Below are 26,774 nucleotides of genomic sequence, written 5' to 3'. Positions count from 1 at the left end.
AGTTCAGCAGCTTTGCTCTCTGTTACCTTCTTGCTCTGCAGTATCTGTTTCTCCCTTCAGACGTTCGGTAAACAAACACCAATCACTCTCATAGATTGCATTAACTCTCACAGACCGCCCAGCAGTCCTCAAAGTCTCACAAAGGTTGTAACATTTCTTTAATCTTAGCTAGCTTACTTTTCCTGTGGCTGCCCAGTTTCCATGCAGTCGTCTAGTCAGACGCTCACTTCATTGCACAGTGCCACAACTACCTTTTCCAAATGAAAATCGGCTGGGCCCAGGGGTAAGGTATCACCTATCTAATAATCAGAAACATCTTCAGGGTTTTGTTATTTTACTGTGTATTCAAAAGTTGAATGAAACAACAATTGCTGCCTGTCTGTTTACCCACCTTCCTCTGTTCTCCTCCAATTTTGTTAAATTCCTTCATGCAACTTTTCTTTCTTCAAGACTTTTCTCTTCCAAACATCGTTCTCTCTCACTTTGTCTTCTTTCCACTCCATTTCCTTCCTCCACCCTACTTGCTGAATTCCTATCCTCATCCATTTCCCATACTCCGCTTGTCCTAGTCCTCCTATTCTCCTTTTAGTATCTTATTTCCCAAGACTCTTGCTTGCTCCCTTGGATGCACATTGTTCACTCACAGATTGCCTAAGCCCCTCATCCTCTTGTTGCCTCACCCCATTTGCAGGATTTCTTCATTACATCAATCAGATCCCTTATTGCTCTAATCTCTATTACCCCTGCAAACATATCCCTTACCTCTCAAATCTTCTGAATCCTCTGTTAACCTTATTCATACCTCCTCAGAAAAAAAACATCCCCTGACTCATCTGTCCATCTTGGCCCCATTCCTTCAAAAGAACCCTGACTCCCCCTTGAGCTCTCCACATCTTTAAACTCCTTCTCACGGCTCCTCTCCTGGCTGCGGGGAAGAATGGGGGAGAGGAAGACAAGAGAGCTGTCAAGGTTCCTCCCCCACTCTGAACTCTAGGGTACAGATGTGGGGACCTGCATGAAAAACCTCCTAAGCTTATCTTTACCAGCTTAGGTCAAAACTTCCCCAAGGTACAAAATATTACACCCGTTATCCTTGGACTGGCTGCTACCACCACCAAACTAATACTGGTTACTGGGGAAGAGCTGTTTGGACGCGTCCTTCCCCCCAAAATACTTCCCAAAACCTTGCACCCCACTTCCTGGACAAGGTTTGGTAAAAAGCCTCACCAATTTGCCTAGGTGACTACAGACCCAGACCCTTGGATCTTAAGAACAATGAACAATCCTCCCAACACTTGCACCCCCCCTCTCCTGGGAAATGTTGGATAAAAAGCCTCACCAATTTGCATAGGTGACCACAGACCCAAACCCTTGGATCTGAGAACAATGAAAAAGCATTCAGTTTTTTACAAGAAGACTTTTAATAAAAAATAGAAGTAAATAGAAATAAAGAAATCCCCCCTGTAAAATCAGGATGGTAGATATCTTACAGGGTAATTAGATTCAAAAACATAGAGAACCCCTCTAGGCAAAACCTTAAGTTACAAAAAAGATACATAGACAGAAATAGTTATTCTATTCAGCACAATTCTTTTCTCAGCCATTTAAAGAAATCATAATCTAACACATACCTAGCTAGATTACTTACTAAAAGTTCTAAGACTCCATTCCTGGTCTATCCCTGGCAGAAATCAGCATACAGACAGACACAGACCCTTTGTTTCTCTCCCTCCTCCCAGCTTTTGAAAGTATCTGGTCTCCTCATTGGTCATTTTGGTCAGGTGCCAGCGAGGTTACCTTTAGCTTCTTAACCCTTTACAGGTGAGAGGAGCTTTCCCCTGGCCAGGAGGGATTTCAAAGGGGTTTACCCTTCCCTTTATATTTATGACAAGAGCGGAGTTATAATAAGTAATCTCCCTCCCTCCCTCCCATTGCACCACCTATGGCGTAGGTGCAGAAAGGCTCTACCTGGATTCATTGCTGTAATTTCTCTCCCCCCCCCTCCCCCCCCCACCACATCTCTCCCCAGCAGCAGGCAGTGCTGAAGGGAAATGACTGGCCCCATTGCATCTCTTTCCCTCCAAAATGCAGGTGATCAAATGGCCTTGGAAGGTGAGAAGGGGAAGATGTGGGTCTAACCCACAAAGTGCAAGTGTGCTGATGGGCCTGCACTGGCAGCCTAATAAAAGCTTTGTAATCTTTTCCCTCTTCTCACCAATTGTTACTTCATACTACTGCCGCTAACATTTTCTTCCCACACTTGCCTATTGTTCTTTAAATCCTCTGACACTGAAAACCAAGCTATTTATGTGATAGAGTGAGCAGGGCAGAAGTATTCATTCAGCTCTGTGAATTTGCTCTGTTACTGTTTGTTCTTACTCTGCCGCTTCTTTGCTGACTTTGAGCGCTGCTGTAGTAGCAACAGCACTACCTGCCTATTGTGTGGCCTCCCAGGAGAACCCTTAATCAGTTCTGTCCCAAGCGCTCTCTATATCTGACTGCCCTTAACTTATTGCTGGGGGGTTTCTTTCTTGTTTCTCATCTCCCTTACATGCATTTTACTTACACTAAACTCATGCCTTACTGGGGCAGAGGGGTGAAAATTCCTTGTTAGATGATCAAACCTTATACAGGTTTCTTCTTCAAAGCTGCTTACCAGACACAGGTCTCAATGGCCTTTCATGCAGTTTAAAATGAGGGGGATAGTAAGTTAATCATTGCACTGTCCTTTTACCAACTAGGTCAACAACTGAATATGAAAGGTCACGGTTTACAAACTGCTGGGAACTCTGGTCCTCGATGCCCTTGTTCTCGCACTTGCTTTTCCCGTTGAAAAGTAATTCCTTTCAACACCAAAAATGATTACAGAAGATAATACCTTTTAAAGGCAATCTGAGAACCTTGTTCAGTGGAAGAACATAGTTTGTAAAACGTAGTATGACTTGCACAGCAATTACTTACCTTGTTGTAGCTAATTTCAGAAAGCATAAATTGCCCATTATTTCTTCAGTCTTTTTATAAGCCCAATAACAATGTGGAAAATAGCTGCTTTTTTACAGATTTTTATACAGGTTGTGCCCATTCAGTGCAAAGGGAGGATAGTACATTTCCCCCCTATTCCTCTCCTATTTTTGTTAGATTTTCATTATTGTTTGAAAGTTTCATTTAGATTATGTGGTTAAAGCTTTTACCATTAAGCTAAACTTAATAAAATCAGTCGTGCTGGTCAGGAGTTTTGCTGTCATTTTAAAATTTATTTTTTCATTGGGAATATCTAAACAAAATATTCTGCTTCAGGTTGGTCAACTCAGAGTGAAATATTTTGATTGGTCAAGCTGAATTGAAACATTTTGTTTCAAGCCAGTTCAGTACTTCTCTCTCTCTCCCTTAGCTGGTCCATTCTCTTCCATGAGCTGGGCATTCTGGCTGGACTATATCTCCCATGGACTATATCTCCACTGTGATTGAACTGCTCTGATGCCTCATTTGAAAAGCAGAGCAGAAGGGAGGTGTGAGGCACCTGAGTTACAACTCCCACAAGGCGCTGTAGCAGTTCAGAGGACAGAGATTAACGTCAGACTGACCCAAAGTGAAAGCTCTTGATTCCGTTTGACAAACTGAATTAAACGCTTTAGTTCTGGAGAATGTCAAAACATTTCATTTTGAGTGAAAATGTCAAAATGAAATGTTTCCATATTTCCAAATCATACTTTGTTGGAATCCTCTGTTCTCTGAAAGATTTCAATATTTTGACTTTTCAATTCAATTTGGGACAAAAACAAATGTCAAAATATTGGAATTTCCCACAAGACAGAAATTCCAATTTTCAGCCAGCTCCAAAAATCAATCCCTCTTCAGCAGTAGCAGGACTCAAAGTAATGGGTTGAAGAAAGTGCGTGCACGTGTGTGAATTTGTGTGTGTGTATATATAATTAAATACAAAGGTATTTTTTTAACTAATCAAATTAACAACAAACAACTTATTTTAAATAATTACAAACAATAGAAGTCTGGCTAGAGTGAAAAGACTGAGTTTACCTTAAATAAACAGTACACTCCTGTCCTATGTGCCCAGGCAGGGGAGCAAAGAGTTTCCTGGCCTGTTTCTGGTGCAGCACTATCTTATTCGCAGGGCTCATGGCAAAGTGATGCCTGAGCCCACAGTAAGTGATTTGGTAGATATATTTTTATAAATAAAATACATTATTTCAACAATCTAATTGAATCTATTTTCAATCTGAATTGAAATTGAATCATTACCACCATGAAATAACAAACTTTTATTTTATGTTTGAAACTTGCATCATCAAGATTGTCTGTTTTCCAAAAACGGTTTACACCAATAATACATATGAGACTATGTCACCACTTCTGTAAGCTTGTGTATCGGGACTGAAAAGAGAATGTAGCACAATTGGATCTCGTTTCTGTTACCCTAATGTTCCAGAAAATTAAATTGTAACCAATCCTAAGGAGCTAGGTTGTTCATCTGAAATCTTAATACTGAAAAACCGAGTCTGAAAATTGATCTGGAATAAGAAAATACATTATGATTGAATAAGTGAAAAGTATAGCATATTACCACCAGACCTATTCTATAATTACACAACCCACAGTTTAATTTTATTTTAGAGTTGAGGATAATCTTTATTTTATGTTCACTTTTTGCAAATTCTAACGCTAATTAGTAAAGGAGGTCTGTCGTTAAATATATTCAGTACTTGAAGTCATCACATCTGCTTAACCTGTAAACCAAATGGGCAGACTCCAGCACAATGAAGGGGAGTGGTAATGTGAGTCCTGAGGGGAAATGTAAGCAAGAGAAATTTGCTTTTCAAGGCAAAAAGATAAACCTACTGTGATGGTGCCCACCATAAGGCTTTATGGAAATAGGCTTATGAATATACATGACATAACTGGCATATATTCCATGCTACATAGCCATGTACATATCTATGTAAAGGTTATGATCTACTGAATCTATTAATCCTATTTGCATGCATGTATCATTTTTGTATTCAAAATTATAAATATTGGCCGTGTACTGGCTTGATTTCTAAATAACCTTAGTAGAGCATTTGGTCAGTTCCTGGAGAAAGGAATTCGCAAAGTTAAGTGCCCAATCAAGAAGCACTTAAGGAACAATGCATCTTGGAATGCTCCAATCCACATAAGAAGTCCTCCTGGAGACATTCAAGATGCCATGTGGGCAATGGCTTCTGCCTGTAAAAACTGTGAGTCATGCATGGACATGTGACTTGCCCAGATGACTCCAGAACTCCATCTTGGAGCTGGACTTTGCATAGGAGAGAGGAGGGGGTCTCCACCCACAAGAGAAAGTCTATTTAAGCCTGTGGGAGACCCCTCCATTTTGTCTTCAGCTGGCTAAGGAGATAGCCTCTCCACCCCCAATGATACCTGAAAGAAACTGGAACAAAGGACAGTAACTACAGAGGGTGTGAGTGATTGCTGGACCCAGACTAGAAGGAGGCTAGCCTGTAAAAGAGAGCTTACTGGAACTGGCGAGGTTTTTATCTGTATTTAGTTTGATTAGACATAGACTTGCGTGTTTTATTTTATTTTGCTTGGTAATTCACTTTGTTCTGTCTGTTATTACTTGGAACCACTTAAATCCTACTTTCTGTATTTAATAAAATCACTTTTTACTTATTTATTAACCCAGAGTATGTATTAATACTGGGGGGGGGGGACAAACAGCTGTGCATACCTGTCTATCAGTGTTATAGAGGGTGATCAATTTGTGAGTTTACCCTGTATAAGATTTATACAGGGTAAAACAGATTTATTTAGGGTTTGGAACCCATTGGGAGTTGGGCATTTGAGTGTTAAAGGCAGGAATACTTCTTAAATTGCTTTCCGTTAAGCCTACAGCTGTTAGGGAACATGGTTCAGACCTGGGTCTGGGTTTGCGGCAGGCTAGCGGGTTTGGCTCAAACCAGGCAGGGCACTGAAGTCCTAAGCTGACTGGGCAGGAAAGCAGGGGCAGAAGTAGTCTTGGCATATCAGGTGGCAGCTCCCAGGGGATTTCTGTGATCCAACCCGATCTCAGCCTACATGTTTTCCATAAGTTTCAGAGTAGCAGCCATGTTAGTCTGTATCCACAAAAAGAAAAGGAGTACTTGTGGCACCTTAGAGACTAACAAATTTATTTGAGCATAAGCTTTCGTGAGCTACAGCTCACATAGCAATCATTATTTGGAACTGACTGATCTTCAGTGCTTCCTACCTACACCCTGCCATTGAATTTCCTGGTAGAAACATCTTTTCCGTCACCCTGGGAATATGTGACGTGTCCAAGGGGTAAATCTTACTCCATTAGTACTCTATTCCACGGAGTGACTTTCTCTGCTGTCCTAATACTAAAAGCTGGAGCTGACATGGAATTTTAAAAAATACATCTCGCCTAGGATATAACTAAAAAAACTAAATTAATATCCAGTGCTGCACAGAATAATTCAGCTTCTCGGCCAGTTAAAACAGAGAAGCAGAGGATGGGAGAGCAAGTAGGGATTGATCATTACAGAGGTCTGTATACTCCAGTGACTATGAAATTCAAGAGATTGGTGTCCAATTTTCGGTTGACAACTTAAAGATGCCAGCTAATTGATCGAAGCAGGGTATATTTGACAGATGCTTCAACCAATTAGGGGAACAATGAGAAGTTCCCTCCTGAGCTACAGCAGTCTGGAAGGGGAAATGTGCACATAATAAAATAGCTACGTGTGCTTCTAAGGATAGGTGAAGGTGGAATGCAACTATTATAACCCATGAAAGGTGAAACCTCGTGAATTACTATCCTTCTTATGAACCAGTGAGATTAGGAGAGGTAGATACGCTGGAGGGTAGGGATAGGATACAGAGGGACCTAGACACATTAGAGGATTAGGCCAAAAGAAATCTGATGAGGGTTCAACAAGGACAAGTGCAGAGTCTTGCACTTAGGACGGAAGAATCCCATGCACTGCTACAGACTAGGGACCGAATGGCTAGGCAGCAGTTCTGCAGAAAAGGACCTAGGGGTTACAGTGGACGAGAAGCTGGATATGAGTCACCAGTGTGCCCTTGTTGCCAAGAAGGCCAATGGCATTTTGGGCTGTATAAGTAGGGGCATTGCCAGCAGATCAAGGGACATGGTCATTCCCCTCTATTCAACATTGGTGAGGCCTCATCTGGAGTACTTTGTCCAGTTTTGGGCCCCACACTACAAGAAGGATGTAAAAAAAATTGGAAAGCATCCAGCAGAGGGCAACAAAAATGATTAGGGGACTGGAAGAGAGGCTCAGGGAACTGGGATTGTTTAGTCTGCAGAAGAGAAGAATGGGGGGGGGGAGATTTGATAGCTGCTTTCAACTACCTGAAAGGGGGTTCCAAAGAGGATAGATCTAGACTGTTCTCAGTGGTAGCAGATGACAGAATTAGGAGTAATGGTCTCAAGTTGCAGTGGAGGAGGTTTAGGTTGGATATTAGGAAAAACTTTCACTGGGAGGGTTGTGAAGCACTAGAATGTGTTACCTAGGGAGGTGGTGGAATCTCCTTCCTTTGAAGTTTTTAAGGTCAGGCTTGATAAAGCCCTGGCTGGGATGATTTAGTTGGGGATTGGTCCTGCTTTGAGCAGGGGGTTGGACTAGATGACCTCCTGAGGTCCCTTCCAACCCTGATATTCTATGATTCTATGAATGTTAGTCTCCAACTGCCAACAATGTTTTGTTTGCTGTCTTGGTCCCAGGATACGAGACAGACAAGGTGGGTGAGGTAAAAAATTTTATTGGACCCTCTTCTGTTAGTAGAAGGGACAAGCTTTCAAGTGCTCACAGTTCTTCTTCAGGTCTGAAGAAGGAAACTAGAGCGTCCAAGCTAAATACTTCTTTATATGACTGTCTTTTGCTGGTATTTTTGCAGCTTTTTGGCTGTCTGTGGGCCTTAACCTGCTACTTGCTGAGCACTCCTAAGTCCCACTGACTGCAGGGGGTATTGAGGAGGATACTTAGCGCCCCTTAAAAGGCACTCCTCTAAAAATGCAAATGCCAGGGTGTGAATATTGATTTCTTTATGCTACCTAACGTCGACTTCTCACTATGTTGGTTACCTAGGAAACAGCTGCAGAATAGAATTTGGTTGTAATGTCAGCTTTGTGGGAAGAATGTATTTTTGCTATAGATGTATGCATGTGGATTCACATTATACACACACACACACACACACACACAAAGAAGGAAAGAAAATTGCTTGATAGTTTAGCTTTTTTATTTGCATCATGAAAGAAACATTAGGCAGGCTGCACTTCGTTTAAAGATTTTTTGGAAATGAATTGTACACTGAGGTGAGTTAGCTGAAGAGGAGGAAATGGTTTAAATTATCGGGTTGGGGGGTGTTTATAGGTGATTTAAGTGTAAGTGTTAGGTTAAATTTGTTTCTAGCAACAATACTGAAAATAACATAATTCATGCACCAATTATTTCCATTTACTGTGCTGCAAATACAATAGTTACAAATGATAGTATTTAACGTATACAACAATTTCTATCCTCAGCGTTCTTTTACAAACATTAATCTTTATAGCACCCTGTGAGGTAGATAAGTGGTGATGATATCTCCGTTTTATAGTTGGAAAAGCTGAGACACAGAAAGGTTAAGTGGCTTGCCCATGTTCACAAAGGGAGTGATTGTCAAAGCTGGGATTAGCTCTTAAGAGTTCTTGGTTCCCCCTACGGTGCTCAAATCCACCAACTTGTGGTACATCTCAAAAACAGAAAAGGATAAGGGAGTGATGTGAAAAAGCTCACTGTCTTGGTATAAGGCTGTCATGGAGTTCTGATGACCTACAAGATCAAAGCTCACATGGTTTGCTGTATCTCTATATCCTTATCTGGAGTTTCATTGTGTTGGTTCAACAAAGAAAGACACATATATAAATAATATATGTGAGTAAATAATATAAAATGTGTGTCTGACTTCCTGTTGGGTTAAGTTTTCTTGGGTAAAGAGAGAGAAATGTTTTTTTTTAAAACTATTGGATTTCAAAATAGTTGTGAGCAGCTCATTATTGATTTGTCATCATCATGCCATTAACTTTGGTTCCACAATTTCCTATTTACTAAAGTGCTTGCACTTTATGGCTGGTTTTTCAAAGGTGCCTAAGGCTATGTCTACACTACCGCAGTAAGTCAACCTATGCTACGCCTCTATTCACGTAGCTGGAGTTGACATACCTTAGGTTGAATTACTGTGGGGTCTGCACTGTGTCGGGACTTACCTTACTCGTCTTGTCGGGGATAGAGTACAAGGGCGTCTGGAGAGCGATCTGCGTCGATCCCGGCTGTAGTGTAGACATAGCCTACGAGAGTTAGTCCTCCAACTCTTATTGAAATTCAATGAGAGTTGAACACCTAACTCTCTTACGCTTTCTTGAAAATCCCAGCCCAAAAAGTAATGCCAGTATTTCACAGCAATAATCTACCAGTCATGAGATATCCTCTTATTATACCACTCGTGTGAGAACTGATTCCTTGCTGGTGTTATTTGTATCATATACAGTGCAATTCCAATTAAGTGAAACTCCCACTTAAAAAGATACCCACATATTGACAGAGACGGAGTATAGAGGTATCGATCAATATATAATATGTAGGTATTTATCGGCTTACATTCACATAGGGGCATGGAGATATAAAGTATTTATTGATGAGTATGGGACAGCTTGTGTTATTCACAAGTAGGGAAGCCTCTAGTGAGTTTTCTGTCTTATTACATATATATATTCCAATAAAACCTTTTGTACATCCACACATCAGGTACTCTGAAATTATTTTAAAATGTTCTTTAGAGCAGGGTTCTTGACCTTTTTGAGCTCAAGACTCATTTGAAAATCTTGATGGTCTGTTATAACCCAGAGACCCAGAAGATACACCCAGACTCAGTGCCTCCCCACAGGAGTCCATTGGGGGTAGAAAGTCTTGGAGCTAAGATTCCGGATGGTCTGACCATAGGTGAACAGTTAGGGAATCCCCCCTGCTGCACTGGCAACGGGGGGCAGGGGCACTGAGCTGAGACAACCCCCCAAAAAACACAGCACATCCCATTGACCATGGGAGGGAGAGGGCAAGGGGGGATTTGGTGACCTGGGGGTGAAGTGGGAGAGTTGGTGGTGGGGGGCCTGTATGTATAATGAGAAAGCAATGAATGGCTAGGAGAAGGAAATGGAGGCAGAGTGGTTTGGGGGAGGGGCGGGGAGCTGATACATGCAGTCCCTACTTCCAGGCATGGGGAGCAGAGGGTAAAGGGGTGGGGTGGGTTTAGGGTCCTGGGGGGTAAAGTGGGAGGACTGGGGGAAGGAGTTGGAGGGCAGGAGAGTCGGGCATGTAGAGGGAAAAGATCTGGTGTGGGGGGCAGGATGGGTGGTATGAGAGGGGGAACCACCTGGCTGTGGTATGTGGGAGTTATTCTGAGGGGCAGAACAGGGGATATGGAAGATGAGGTGTTGCCCTGCTGGAGGGTGGGAGGTACATTTTGGGGGGCCGATACTTACTGGAGCACATATTATCAGTGAACCGTAGCGGAAGGCTGCTCTTCTCCAACCCATGAGAAGAAGGAGTAGATTAGAGGGAGCAACCAGGACCTCCAAAATTCCTACATTCCCAACTAACCCTCCCCACGCCATATCCCAGAGTGACCTCGTGTTCAGCACAAACAGGCTCCAGATGCTCCCTCCCCACTCCTGTCCCGTAGGGTGGGCTGGGCTCAGCTCCCACTCCAAGAATTGCTATCTCCGGGTCTGCAGTGCTCCTCAGATTTCGCCTGGACCCCCTGATGCAGGGCTGGCTGGGACAAATTTGTGAGCGTGGTGGTGGTGATCTGGTGCATGGGGCCACAATGCCACTCAAATTTGGCCCAGCTGCGCTTCCCCTTCCCCCCATCAACATGACATGGGGCAGCTGGACCAAACCAGAGCTGCACTGTGACCTCGTGCACCAGGTTGCAATGCCCAGAGTGGGGAGCCATTCCTGCGATCCTTTGATGCATTCTGGTTACCCGGTTTTGGGTTGTGATCTATGGGATGAGGAACTCTGCTTTAGAATCTTACATTTGTTTTTATTGATACTAATTATTTAGCCTTCCAACTGGAAAACAAAGTAGCCTCAGTTACCAATGTGTTTTCATTTCAAGGTCTAATATCTCACCGACTCCTAGGGCTAGAAGAAATGCTTTGTACATTAGCCCAGATTTCCAGCTCTCCAGTGGGATACAGTATCGCTTTCTAATCTGCATGGTTCAAGAAGCATCTGACATTTAAAATGCTCCTTAATCAACAAGTAGAATGTGTCAACCCTTTACCTAGTATAAGTGTAGTTTTTTTCTGAAGAGGAAGGAAAGAAAAAAACATTTAATCCAAGGCCTATTTTGTTAAAAATGGCAGCTGTTTGAAAGGTACTCAACTTGACAGAGAGTAGGTGGTGAGGGAAAAAGGTGCAAAATAAATGCAGTTCATTTTATGAGTTTGTAGTTTACAATTACAGAAATAAAGAAATTTATCATGACCACAGTGGATGGGTGGGTGGGTGTGTGCAAAAAAATAAGCACGTATCATTACCTCCTTAGATTTTTTTTAAACAGTCTGATGACCAGAGATCCTGGCAATCCATTTGCCATGGAAAAATGCAGAATTTGCATTTTTGTAGAGAATCTTTAGTTTTTACATTTTGTGAAAAAATTAAAACATATACAGTTGGCACCCCAATGATCTGATCTAATTGGGCCCAGGGCCAGATTAGATAATAAAAAAAAAATTGTAAACATATCAATAAAACATTGTATTCAACTGATACCTATATATATTGTGGCTAGGGAAACTAAAGTTCAGCGTTTCATTTTAATTGTGGATAAACACTTTTAAAACAGAAGTCTCTAAGAGTACAAAGACTCAGTGCGTAAAGATTTCTAAACTGCAGAAGGGGGAAATTTCACGTGTGTGTGTGTGTGTGTGTGTATAAATAAATAAGATCATATGTCATGTTGTAATTTTGGTTTTGAGAAGAGGATATTATAGTACAAAATAAATGCAATCAATTTTACATATGCTGCTGCTGGAGCTGCATACTGCTATATGCTACCCCTTACACTTAGCAAGTCTGTTTGTCAGAAGGCCCTTATTGCTTTATGTGTGAGAACATTAAGCTGCAATAAATTTATATACACAGCTGTTCCATTACTGCAGAACAAGTTTTATCTTCTAATAAATTGATGTTTCTTTTTAGTGTCAACTCAAACTAAAATTTACACTCAAGTAGGTGAACCCTTAACATCATACAATTAGTTCAATGCCACTAGTGGTAATAGAGGGGACACATCGCACACTGTACATCCCTTAAATGTATCAAGGAAGAAAAGTTTTGACTTCTGTTAATTGTTTCTTGAAAGCTTAACTGTGATTAAGAGCAGCTTTAATTGGAACAGGGAAAGAAATTATGACCTTTAAAACACATACTGCAAATAGCAGGTCTACATTTGCTATGAGCTGCACCATAAGGGAAAAGACTAAAAGCCTTCTTTTAAATATATATATATATATTATTGAATTGGTAGTTCTGTATGGAGTCACATTTAGGTTAATGGAACAGAAGCTGAGATTGCTCTGGACTTTGATTAATATTTCATTAATTCTTGGTAGAAGCCTCTGATTTGAAATTAAACTGGGTACTAATAAAAGAACCAATTCACCAAAGAGGTCACATAAATTTGACCTGCCATTATGAGAATTTAAATTAAACTGGCCTGAGTTTTGTTTTCTGTTTATTTTATACGTGCTGTGCATCAAGTGCAAGTAATTTGCTAGGGATGACAGAGTTGGGAAAAATGTCGCCTGAATTTGGCAGTTGTAATCAAGCCACAGCTGTAATATAAGACATGTCATTTGGTTTATTTAAAATAAATAGGATAGCCTAGTGAGTTGTATTGTTCTCTCAGTACACCTTTAACTCATAACAACAAGGAAAGGAACTACCTGTATGCGTCAAGTAGAATAGAATATATTCCTATATTTGTAATCAGTTAAATAGACATGTCTTAATGCTTAGTTGGATAGATTGCTGATGACATAGAATTGGGAAGGGTATACTATATAAGGAGTATGGATTAAGGTTACTTTTATTTGTGGTTATTGCTTAAAATGAGAATTTTATGATTATTTAATTCTCTATCTTAAAAGTTAAGGACCTGTTCTCCTTCCCTTTGCATCCATGTGCGGAGTCCCCAGTGCCTACAGAAGTGGGAAGGTCTCCTGCTGTCACACATTCTGTTCTTTTCTCCCCAGACTGTGGGAGCACCTCCAGTTAGGCTCTGTACAAGAGCTGTTTAATCCAAGACTATATAGACTCATGCTGTCTCTCCTTCCATACTGTGGAACCACCTACGGGTAACTGCAGACAGTGGAGCCCCTGGGAACAGGGGTCCTGCAAAGGCCATGTTCTCCAGGGGACCAGGGAATTTGAAGGGGCCAGGTCATAAAGGGGGAGGTAAAGGGCAGTTTATGGATCCCCAGCATTTCTGGGTTAAGTGACCATAATCCCAGGCTTTTTCCCTGAGAAGCAAAGCATCATACAGTCCTCATGGAAAAATTCAAAGGAAATTGAGTTTAAATTCCATGAATTTCCTATCCTCTTAGTAGGTTCATCTCAATCATAAGAATGAAGCCCTATAACAAGATAGAAATATAATGGTCCAAGTTCATTTCTGGGACCCATGCTTTTATTTTTGTTTCAGTGGGCAAATTCTAGTAGATACTATGGGAGTTTCCTTTCCTTTTTCAGGGAAGTAGCCACTGCAGGTGATGATATTACCCTGAGTTTAACAATGATAGCACATGAAATCTTGTAATACATTACATGGTAACTCTCTTTACTAGGTCATAACAGTCTCTCATGACAAAGTTAACGTGTGACCTGTCTTGATACAACCTTGACTTAGTGTGTTACCATTGTGCCATAAATCTATTTTCCGTGAAGTTACTGTGAAGTTATTATTGACTATAATTTAACAAACTCATCAAGTTACCAGAGAGTAACCATTAACACTACTTCAGCATTTTGTGAATGTTTCTTTAGTCTATGTCATTGAAGAACTCATTATATAAATCATGATGCTAATTGTGTTGAGAAAGATAAAAAGCAAACTGGAATTCGTATAATTTTTCAGATAATTTGGAGGAGCTTCCTCTGAGGAATTTTTCACGTACCGTAAAGGAATTGATACATACTTAATTTTTAATAAATGTCAGCATTTTGTTAAACAGAAGATATACCTTTACTATATAAGCAGTTCAGTTCAAATAATTTATTAGTCTGTATGCTTTCTAGTCTGTGGGGAGAGGGGCGCTCAGTGCCAATCAGGATCAAGAGCACAATTTTTCATAAAATGGTCCCAGTTCCACAGCATGGCCTTACAAATAACTACAGGCTCTAGGATGAAATCCTTCATCTTGGCCTTGTGCATCAAGACAAAGTAATTTGTGTCAGATCCCTGAGATCTGTTGGGTTAATAGTCTGCACATTTCCACTAGGGACAGCCCCTTCTTGACAGAAGAAACCAGAGGAAACTCCGAAAGAGTATACTGGCTCCTGTATATGTATTGGCATGTCAGGGTACAATCTGGCCCTCTGTTATTTATTTAATAACTATACTGCCTCTTGTGGTGTACATTTTTTCCTCCCACAGTTAGCTTTATAATATATTTATAAAGACTGACTTAACTGTCTTTTAGGAATTATAAAATGCTTTCAAGAACTGTTTGAATAATTCCAAGTTCTTCTCATCTGTGGACTGTCAGCCACAGAGCTCCGGAAAACACTTCATAATTCCAGAACGAGAGAGGCAGTAAAAGTCTTTTAAACATATGAATATTGATGGTAGCAAAAATATGATATTTTGGTGTTTTTTCTTTTCATAGAAACAACTTTACTGGATAGATCGAATGTGTAGACTATCCTTTTCCCAAGGCCAGTACATTAAGTAACATTGATCTTTATTCATGAAATGGGATCAGAGGATTGTCTCAAATAAACCTTTCTGGACTCTCTAAAATAAGATAAAACAGGAAATTTCTGCTAAACATGATGACTTCAGTAGGATGGGGGAAAGGAGGAAAATTCTATAATCTGTTTGATCAGATTTAAGCACAAGAAGAGTCTTATGCAGTAATGTTAAAAATTAGAGAATTTATCAGTGAGCATTTGTAAATAGGATGTGGACTATAGTACGGAGTAAATATACTTTTTAATACATTAAATGTATTAAATGAAAAGATGCTGTTTGATTTTCTATAAGAAAATTAAAGAACTAGAAAATAACTAAACTAAGTTGTTGAGTGATATCGCTCTAAATGGTTAAACATGGTATGATATGTAATTTCCTAATAGACCAGGTAAAGCTGTTAGCTGTAGTGCACCCATTCCAGAATTAATCTCTTTAATTTTGTGTTTATCACAGGAGAACATAAGCTCACAATTTATACTTTAACACTGGCTTCTTTAGTGGATATACCCTGATTTACACCAACTGAGGATCTGGCCAAGTATTGCATTTTATAGAACTGCACTTGTACTGTGGATACTATGTTTCATTCACAATAACGTGTATAATAGTTTCCATTTTAGGGAAGATGATGAATCATCAATAGATATAACATTTTTAAAATATTCAGAGAATAATTTCTGCTCAGTATACATGGACACAAAAACTCATCTTTTTAATGGTATTCAGAAGAGACTTTCTGGTGAGTACACATAGAAGAATGAAACATGCAGTTTAGACATTCTGAAAACGACAACTGATTTGCAAGGATATTTTTGCTGTTGGAGCTCGTGCGTGAATTTCTGAAATGGGAGAATAAATCCGGACACATTTTTACCAAACTCTAGAACAAAAGGCATTTTACATTCTCTTAGGAGCAGATCATCATCTGGAGTGAATTGACATAGACCCATTGACAGAGCTATGGCACTTTATACCAGCTGACGATCACCCCCATACAGAACCAATTCCTTACTGTATTTTGAATATTCAAGTTTCAACAGCAGCAGCAAAAACCCAACAACAACTATGCAGAACATTTTCATAACTTTATTTTAGCAACTGTCATATTTTACCACCCATTTTAATGGAAAGGCTATCAAAATAAAATAATATAATTCAAATCCAAGAGAGACAATATTAGGGTGACAATGACGTGATATCAATTGCGTATATTTTTTTTAACATGATGTCAAAACACAATGTCATCCTGAATCCATGGAGATACTATTATGATGTCAAAATGAAACATTATCAACACAAGTTGATGAAGACTATAAGAAAGGCAAAATGAAATGATATTAGTGCAAGTCTTTAAGATTATAATTTCAACATCATGTTAAGGGCATTTGACAGATTAAGTGGTATTATTTATTATACATTTTTCATTTCTGTTCATAGCAAAAAATCCTGCAATTTAATAGCATTTGTTGAGATACCATTAAAGTTAAAAAACAAATGAGCAAAGCTAAAGAGGTTTTAACCACAGAACAGTTGACTTGCTAAGTTTCACATATAGTAGATGTAGTTGTACTATAATATATGGTTTTTCTGTAAGTGAGAATCATATGTTATAAGGCATTGTATTCTGTAAAAAACCACTCACGATGTAATAATTAAAATAAATTTGTACTTTGTATATAGCACTTACTTTGACTCGCAAAGCACCTTATAAAGGTGGGCATTACTTCTTTTGCAGTAGCCTGAAGCCCAGAGAGTGTCAGTGGTAAGGACAAATCTTGACTCATAAATCTGCCTCCTACTGTATTACTCAAGTGTTAGACAATGCTGCCACTCTCTTCAGGTTGCTACCTTCACGAAGCACAATTACAAAACCTCAGGCTTTGTTTCCTGTTGAAAAAGGAAAACCCCTTCGCTTTTTCATAATTTCCTCCAGGCTAGTCATCTTGGTGCCAGCTTTACCTCATGTTTTAGTAACTCTGGTTGTCCTGGATAAATCTCATTCCTGCTGCGGTCTGCCGTGATAAGAGGAATATGTGTACGTTGAAGTATCTTAAGTCTGTTTCTTGTTGGAAACATAAAGAAAAGTAACACAACGCAGAAGTAAAGTAGACTTATAACAGTTTCTAATCCAGTTTTCTTAAACATGGCAAAATCAACATTTCTCCTTCAGGACTGGGTCCTTCGCTGTACATGCCAAATAGGAATTTAAAAAGAAAAGTAACATTTAAGGTATCCAAACACAGAAATAATTTGCAGTCATCTTAACTGGCAAAACCTGCTTTTCAGCTCAAAAAAGAAAACTAGATGAATTAATTCTATTGAAGGTAACTCTTTTGACTGTAACATTTATGACAATTTGTAGTTTTAAATTATACGAGACAAAAGTGGTTATAATAAAGGATAAAAACAGTAAAGGAAAAGTGTCACGGTTTCACGGAAACTGCACCTGTATTCCCCCTTTATGGTCCCTCAAGGGTACCCCTCTAGCCTTCAAGCTCCCAGCCATCAAGTCCCTTGGGCACATTTCACTCTCTCCTGATGGGGGCTTCTTTAAGGCTGCACAGTTCCCTGCATACATTGTGATATTCCCAGCAAGACAGAGAGTCTAAAATGGAGGCTCTGTGGTTAGCTCTCTCTCTAGAAGAATGACCAGTGTATTACCCACAGTTGTAAGTTACCACACAGCTCTTTCTATTTATTCTTAAGGTAAAAGCATAACAGAGAAAATAATAAAAACAATAACATTTCTATATGCATGCTAATAGCTTACCAGGGTCACTCATCAGTTGTAGGGGCTCAGTAAGCCAAAGTCTTTCCGACCCTTCCCTATGAGTTGGGGCCCTCGTTGGACTGGAAATCCTATCTGTTTGCTGGATCAGAAAGAAGGCCCTGAGTCAGTTTAAACTCAGGCTATTCATAAGGGCTGTCGATTAAACTCAGTTAACTCACACGATTTAACTCAAAAAAGTTAATCGCCGTTTTAATCGCACTGTTAAACAATAGAATACCAATTGAAATTTATTAAATATTTTTGGATGTTTTTCTACATTTTCAAATATATCGATTTCAGTTACAACACAGAATATGTGTACAGTGCTCACTTTATATTATTATTTTTATTACAGATACTTGCACTGTAAAAATGATAAACAAAAGAAACAGTATTTTTCAATTCACCTCATACAAGTACCGTAATGCACTCTCTTTAGTAGGAAAGTGCAACTTACAAATGTAGATTTTTTTTTTTTGTTACATTACTGCACTCAAAAAAACAATGTAAACTTTGGAGCAGGGGTGAGCAAACTGCAGCCCGCCAGCCATTTTTAGCAGGTCCTCGAGCTCCCGCTGGTGAGCGGGGTCTGGGACTTGTCCCGCTCCGGCGCTCCAGCTGGGGTGCAGAATCAGGGGCCACTCCTGGAAGCTGCGGCATGGCCCCCTTCTGGCTCCTATGCTTTCCAGTGGCCCCACTGCAATGGCCCCCTTCAGCGCTCCAATGGGAGCGGCAAGGGTGGTGCCTGTGGAGGGGGCAGCGTGCAGAGCCAACTGGCTGCGCCTCCGCATAGGAGACGGAGAAGGGACATGCCGCTGCTTCCAGGAGGCGCTTGAGGTAAGCGACACCCAGAGCCTGCACCCCATAGCCTCTCCCCCTGCCCCAGCCCTGATCCCCCTCCTGCCCTCCAAACCCCTCAATCCTAGCCCTCATGCACCCCAAACTCCCCAACCACAGCCCCACCTCAGAGTGCACAGCCCCAACCAGAGCCCTCATCCTCACCCTCTCCCGCACCCCAAACCCCAACTTTATGAGCATTCATGGTCCCCCATACAATTTCTATTCCCAGATGTGGCCCTCGGACCAACAAGTTTGCCCACCCCTGCTTTAGAGTCTAAAAGTCTACTCAGTCATACTTCTTGTTCAGTCAATTGCTAAGGCAAACAAGATTGTTTAAATTTACAGGAGATACTGCTACCTGTTTTCTTAGTTTCAATGTCACCTGAAAGTGAGAACAGGCATTCACATGGCACTTTTGTAGTCGGCATTATAAGGTTTTTACATGCCAGATATGCTAAATATTTGTATGCCCCTTCATGCTTCAGCCACCATTCCAGAAGATATGCTTCCGTGCTGATGACACTCATTAAAAAAATGCGTTAATTAAATTTTGACTGAACTCCTTGGGGGAAAATAGTATGTCTCCTACTCTGTTTTACCCACATTCTGCCGTATATTTCATGTTATATCTTTCTTGGATGATGACCCAGCACATGTTGTTCATTTTAAGAACACTTTCACTGCAGATTTGACAAAGCAAAGAAGGTATCAATGTGAGATTTCTGAAGATAGGTGCAGCACTGAACCAAAGGTTTAAGAATCTGAAGTGCCTTCCAAAATCTGAGAGGGACGAGGTGTGGAGCATGCTTTCAGAAGTCTTAAAAGAGCAACACTGTGATGCAGAAACTACAGAACCCAAACCACCAGAAAAGAAAATCAACCTTCTGCTGGTGACATCTGACTCAGATGATGAAAGTGAATATGAGTCAGTCTGCACTTCTTTGGATGGTTATCGAGCAGGACCCGTCATCAGCATGGACACATGTCCTCTGGAATGATAGTTGAAGTATGAAGGGACATAGGAATCTTCAGTGCATCTGGCACCAAGATATCTTGCTACACCGGCTACAACAATGCCATGTGAATGCCTGTTCTCACTTTCAGGTGACATTGTAAACTAGAATCGGGCAGCATTATCTTCCGCAAATGTAAACAAACTTTCGTCTGAGTGACAGGCTGAACTAGAAGTAGGACTGAATGGACTTGTAAGCTCTAAAGTTTTACATTGTTTAATTTTTGAATGCAGTTGTTTTTTGTACATAATTCTACATTTGTAAGTTCAACTTTCATGATAAATACATTGCATTACAGTACTTATGAGGTGAATTGAAAAATATTATTTCTTTTGTTTTTTTCAACACAAATATTTGTAATAAAAAATAAATATAAAGTGTGCCCTATACTCTATTGTAATTGAAATCAATATATTTGAAAATGTAGAAAACACATCCAAAAATTTCAGTAAAAGGTATTCTATTATTGTTTAACAGTGTGATTAATCATAATCGCGATTAATTGACATTAATATTTTTAATCGCTTGCTAGCCATACTATTAATCAAAATTCCTTTCTTTGTCTATTGGTCTCTGGAGAATTCAATTTGAACTCATATATGCAAGCCTCTGATGTTAATTCTCTGGAGGTGTTGCAACCTGAGTGAATTTGCCTAATCGTCCCCCACTGTTCTTAATTCCTGGAGGAGTAGGGGTTACCGTTCCCCATGGAAGTCCATACAATCCCAGGCCAACAATGATGAATAAACTTAATACAGTAAGTTCTCCCAAAGATATTGCAGGAAATTACTATATCAGTCACTAAAAGTATTTTAGTAAATACGTTTCAGGCCCAATGTGATTTTACGCAGAAATAAAGGTGTTTTGATCAACCAAGTTTTTAAAGATTTTTTAAGAAGTCTTCATATGCAAATATTTATATATTTTAATCTTAATTAGTTTTTCTTCTAATCAGTATATAAAACTAGGAGGTTAATTTCATAAGAAAGAAGTATCTATAGGAAATGCATGTAGGCATGAATTCAAGTAATCAGACTTACCTTTGATTTCCATTTTTTTTTGCTGGTTGATTCAAGTGGAGTATTGCTGGTTTCATGAGAGCTGGTGAAAATTTTCAAGATGGTCCAACCCAAAGCCTTGATCGCAAATGTCCCCAGACTTTAGAAAATTTTAGGTGTGATCATGAATCTTAACTCAGCAGCTAGCCCCCTTCTGATATTGCACCTTCTGAAGTTTATCCCAACACTACCCTGGATTTTAGTGGGAGTGGGATCAATACCCATAATGGCAACTGGATCTGAACACTTCTGAAGTTTGGATCAGCCTCTGAAATGCTTGGGCCCATGTCAATGTTTTAAAATAGACTGTTTCCCATCTGGTATATGGAAATTAATCTGTCATTAGTGAGAAAGGGAGAAGGTACAAACAATGAAAATATTAGTTTGGGATTTATATGTAAATATCCCACAGTTAAAGAATTAAAATAATTGTACTGGAATTTGATTATGGAGTGGTAAGGGAATGGGGGACTATCTCTAATATGACCACGTGAATACTGTGCAATGTTGTATCATCAAAACTGTTCAGGTCCTTCAATTAAATTTGTATTGCTATATTACTTTACTAATTAACAGATTCCAAGGTAAGAAGGGACCACTATGATCATCTAATCTGACCTCCTGTATAACACAGGTCGTAGGACTTCCTGAAAATAATTCCTGGAGCATATCTTTTAGAAAAACATCCAATCTTAATTTTTAAAATTGCCAGTGATGGAGAATCCACAATGACCTTTGGCAAATTGTTCCAGTGGTCAGTTACTCTCACTGTTAAAAATGTATGCCTTATTTCCAGTATGAATTTGTCTAGCTTCAACTTCCAGCCAGTGATATGGTCCTTGACATTGTGGTTTTATTACTTTTATTTTTTTAAACAAAGATTTCATTTTTACTGAAAGCAAATGTGCATTTCAGTCTAGAGAAAATACTATTTGTTTTTCATATACACAACACCACGATATAGAATTTTTTATGGATCATTTCAGTGGTTAAGAGAAAAAACAATCAATCAAAAAATGCTTTTCCGTTCTCTAATATACTTTCTAGCAGTTCGCTAAGCATGACATAGAACCCCGCTGACCATATAAAGAAAATAAGCTTGTTGACGTTGAAAGAGAACTAAAGGGTACAGTTCAGATATGTAAATAAAAGTATGCACTAAAATTTCATGTTGAAATTTGCTGATGACTTTAAAATCAATTGTATAATCAGAGTCACTTGCTCTGTGAACACTGAATGCATCCGATGAAGTGAGCTGTAGCTCACGAAAGCTTATGCTCAAATAAATTGGTTAGTCTCTAAGGTGCCGTAAGTCCTCCTTTTCTGTGAACATAATTTATTTGTAAGTATTTAGGCCCCCATCCTGCAGAGACTTAGGCCTGGTCTACATTAATAATTGTGCTACTATTGCTATGTCAGTTAATGGTGCAATTTTTTTACTCTACATAGCTATGCCGGTATAAGACCTACTGTGGACGCAGTTAGACTAGTGGGCCAACCGGCATAAACTATAGTGGTATAAGCACAGTTATACTGAAATTACCATGTCCAGCTAAGAGTGTTTCATCAGTTAAATACACTGGTGTAACTATAGCAGCAAAGCCCTCCTAGAGGAGACAAGGCCTTCCACACAGCATCCTATGGAGATTAATCATATGTACGGTTACCTGCATCGGACTTTGCAGGACTGGATCCATCATCAAAAAGATATTGCTTTCAATGTTGGTGTAGGAAAATATTTTGAAGTTCACAGACTGCCTCTCACCCCTTCTCTAGCATATTTTTTATGCTTCATCTGTGGTCAAGAAGACTAATCTCTCCTATGCTGATCTCTCTCATACTGATCACCTGTATTTTACACCATTGAGGGATTTGTTGATTCTTCTCATGGGTTCATCTACCTCCCCCTTAATATTCTGAAAAGGTCTTCCCTTGAGTCAAATGATTTACATTCTCTTTTCTATATTTTTTTAAAAAATAGTAAATCATAATAGTATGTTAAAAAATTAAAAATAAGGAAGTGTTTTTTTTACTCTGGCATTTTAAACAAAATCATCTATGGCCATGACTGCAGCAGACTTTACAGTTGTTTACGATTTGAAATTGGCTTGGATTGTTTCTGTACAACCTCACAGCTCTAAAGTAAGGATTAGACTTCGAAATAGCTCAGTTGCTTAATATCTGAATTCACATGTTTATTGCAGGCTTCTAAAATATTTGCTTTTTAGTCAAAGAATTCCCCTGAAATGCAAAACAGAATTTCTGTCTCCCACATGTGAGCTCTGACAGGCTAATAAGGAAGAAAGATGGTCGCAATAAAAGGGGTCTTGGGTGCATTCCTCAGATTTCACTGGTTGTAAAATGATGGCCCTGCTACAAAATGACCACATAGGGGTTGGAAGTGAAAACTAGTCTTGAGAGTTTGAAGAGTCTGCTGAAGCGACCTCCCTATCAGCTATAAAATATCCAGAGGACTAGAGTTATCACATCAAAAGCAAATGCCATATTAACAGCTTTGGAGACCACCATTTTAACCCAGAGAATAGAGCTGTGTATTTTTAATTTGTGATGATTTACTACATTGAAATTGGTGTGAAATGGACAACAAATCACAGTGTCAAAATCTGGAAATGACTTTTATCAGCTGAAGGAAGTTGAGTGCCTTCGGGGATTTGCATAACTTTCTCATAATACTTTTCATTTTAGAGATGATGCTTAAAACTGTGAAAGTAAACTGGAAAAGTCATCAAACTTCCTAAGTAGCTGATTTCACACATACACACTGACATATATCCTAGTATTTATAGCCTTGTTTTGATGGGAATTAATATACCATTGTGTGTGTGTATATATATATGACTGGGGTAAAATGTGAAGAGATCTTGCTTGTCATATTAAGCTGATCCCTGAGTTTAGCTACATTTTAAAAAGTACAAACATGAAAGGAGATATTATTCTCTGTATTCACTTTGCAAATATGAAATGGCAGAGAGGGGCTTTTGTAACTCTGTATATGGTAGAAATAAACTAAGATTGAAAAAGATCTGTGAAAGAAAATTCAAATGGGAGGTATACCCTTCAACATGCAAGAAGCTGTCCCTGTTAGAAACTAACTTTGCATACATAATTAATTTGAGCAACACATTCAGTCTCTACAGCTACAAGAGAAATTGAATTCAGGTGTTTGCTGAACATATGGGAGATTTACTGTGAATTTATGACCTGTGGTTTGAGTGTAAAACCCCAAGATACTAGCTGATAAAACTTAATGAAGCTTGTGCAGAGAAGCTATTTTTATTTGAATTTTAGTAATTGATACATTTTCTTCTTTAAACACCTTCCCCCTTGCCCCATGTCTCATAAATTCTTTGGAACTTGCAGAAAACAGGAGCAATAAAAGACCCACCTTCCTAAGTCCCGTTCCATAGTACCTTTACAACTGTTGGTATTTAAATCCGTTTGTGACACACTCATCTGACCCTATTATAACACACACTGTTGAGTTGTGATCACATTAAGAAAAGGAGTACTAGTGGCACGTTGGAGACTAACCAATTTATTTGATCAGTGTTACTCCTTTACACGATGCAACCCTATGTTAGCCCCGTTTGCACATCCAGTACTATGCTGCCTAGCCATGTAAGTGCACTCTGGGAAAATCTGTGCCTATATTCCATAATGCCTCTGAAAGTGAGGGTGAGGAGGACACGCACACAAAATGGCACCAGTGGCATGTGGGACTATGCATTCTGGATACCTGCAGCACAGACTGCTAGACAGAAGAATGATTGACCAAACTAGTAACACAGACATGCTTAGGGAGTTCCAGCTAGATTGATGGAAGACAGAAGGACTATTAACTACCTAGCTTACCAACCAAGTATTAACCATATTGGGTCTGGATACATCCATCCATGTCACTCGCTGTTTATAAACTCACTTAGAACTTGTAGAATAGTGGGCTGCATGGTCTAGTATAGCATTAACCTTAAAGTTAAATCCAGGAATGTTTTTCATGCCATTTTACCATATGTCCTCATCTTTTTTGCAACAACATGACAGTTGCTGTTTAGTCACCTGTTTGAGTGATTTGAGACAAGCCCATCTGCTTTGAATGAGTGCTGTTGTGGGAAAGGTATTCTAATTCCATTAAATTTAGTGGAAGCTTTTACAGTGGATTAACACTGCCCTAGCACTGTTCCTCTATTTTATCCTGCCCTAGCAATGAAGACAGGTCCAATTTAATACACGCTCAGCTAGTTCTGAACTTTGGCAAGCATATATTGGGCAGGCTAATGCATTGCCCCAAGAGTGATAACGCCATTAATAACCAATGAGGCAACCTTTTAAAATTCCTGGGAACACATTTTCTACTTGCTTCTAGCTGTGGCTAGAGAGATATCAAACTCTTGATTTTTAAAGTAACATAAGAAAGTTTAAGTCAGATGAGTATTCTGTCTAAACTTAAAGAAATGTGATTAGTACAAGTAGTTATGTTTGCTCGCTAGCTTGCCATGATTAGGAACGCAGTTATTACATTTGTGTTTTATAACTGCAATCGGGAGATCTAAGCAGCTAGCTAGATCATGGAATACCAGGCAGCTCCAATCCATGTTGAAAAATTTCAAGGTGTAAGAAACATTGTTAATTTACTAACCTTTTGGTTATTCTAGCTGGGTTGTTACAGCCTGGCGGTGGTAGTGTTAGGACCCTTTTTCCTCCTTTTTCAGGCCAATGAATTTTTCCAAAGCTTTAGTCATCCCTGTTCAGAAGCTTGTTTGTATCCACTTTATCACACTGACAATGTCTGTTTTGAAAGGATTACAGCTCTGTACATCAATGCATGACATCACAGTGAGACATTGCTTAATGATTTGAGACTCTTATGGTCATTGCTGTGGCTGACTGTTACTGAAAATATGTGACAGGTCTGGTCTATATGAGCTTTGCTTACAGTTGCTTTTTTTTTTTTTTTAGCCCATGCAGGTGACTGTGTTTTAAGTAGCATACATGAAAGAGCCGACTGTTAAATGTACCATCTGTAGTCGAAAGATAACTAAAGGCCACATGCAGAACTGGTGTAAACAGGCCCAACTCCGTTGCAGCAAATGGAATTGTGCTGGCTTACACCAGGGCTGAGTTTGGCCCTGAAAACTTTCCTCTTGATTTTGTTCAAGAACTGTTAGTAATTGGAGCAAGGGGAAATTTAATTTGTCTTCACAAAAACTGGGTTCTCACAAGTACCTGATCCTGTGAGGTGCTGATTGTCTTCTGCGAAGTTGTGGGCACCCTCTCTTGAAGTAAATTGCAGCTGAGTGAAAGGTTTGTAACAACAGCACAAACTAGGCAATAGCTGGTTTATTATACAAAGCTGAAACTCAGTCCAGCTTCACATATGCCAACTTTCAAATAAACCAAGGCTAAGTTTCTAGTTAAACTCCTTCCTCCCCATAGATAATTCTGGACAGTTTGGATTGAATTGGCTTTTAAATTTTGGGTTCATGTGAATGCAAAACACAAACGAAAATGTAAGATAGTGCTTATAAGTAAGCCACTCTGGCTATTACCCATCCTCAACCAGTACTGGTTCTGTACAAGTTCCCTCCAGCAAAGGAGAATTTTAAGCAGCCTGGGACAAAGCTTCTCTCTCCTAGAGTACTTTCTAGAACTTGCTAGGTTATTTATTATTCATTAAGTGCTATACAAGACTAACATAAAGACAGTCCTTGCCCCAAGGAGCTTGAGGTCTATAAGGCAGCCATAGATTAGACAACACACACACTGGAAGACACAGGAGAGAAGTAATTTTAGAACAGTTGTTTTGTGTGTGTGGTTTTATGTTTCTGTTTCATTTATCTAATTTCTTTCTTGTTTTTTCACTTCCTCATGGAAGAAATGCATGAATGTTCAAGAAGGCTTTTGCTGAGGATAGGGTTTTCTCGTGGCTTACTGGTCATTTTATGCATAGAAGCATGCAAAGATGGGAGCGGGTGAAGGAAACAAAGGAGCTGATGGTGGAATTAAAAAGGAGAGGAGAAAGGTGGAAAG

General features: G+C 39.5%; 1 protein-coding gene and 1 long non-coding RNA gene across 14 annotated transcripts in view; one reads left to right on the top strand and one right to left on the bottom strand.

The window, feature by feature from the left end:
* Positions 1-26,774, top strand: part of PARD3 (par-3 family cell polarity regulator) — a 666,051-nt gene that overhangs the window by 617,607 nt on the left and 21,670 nt on the right. The window lies entirely within an intron of this gene.
* Positions 15,741-25,669, bottom strand: LOC125631286 (uncharacterized). 4 transcript variants are annotated; one of them, XR_007354908.2, is made up of 3 exons: positions 25,384-25,669; positions 20,709-20,804; positions 15,741-17,915 (listed from the first exon to the last, which is right to left on the bottom strand). It is a non-coding gene; the product is annotated as an uncharacterized LOC125631286 (long non-coding RNA). The 4 variants fall into 4 exon arrangements; XR_007354910.2 differs by having other exon boundaries at positions 20,709-20,769; XR_007354909.2 differs by lacking the exon at positions 20,709-20,804 and having other exon boundaries at positions 16,117-17,229; positions 17,816-17,915.

Source organism: Caretta caretta, chromosome 2, assembly GCF_965140235.1.
Source record: "Caretta caretta isolate rCarCar2 chromosome 2, rCarCar1.hap1, whole genome shotgun sequence".
Taxonomy (NCBI): domain Eukaryota; kingdom Metazoa; phylum Chordata; order Testudines; family Cheloniidae; genus Caretta; species Caretta caretta.
This window is presented reverse-complemented; position numbering and strand designations above follow the sequence as displayed.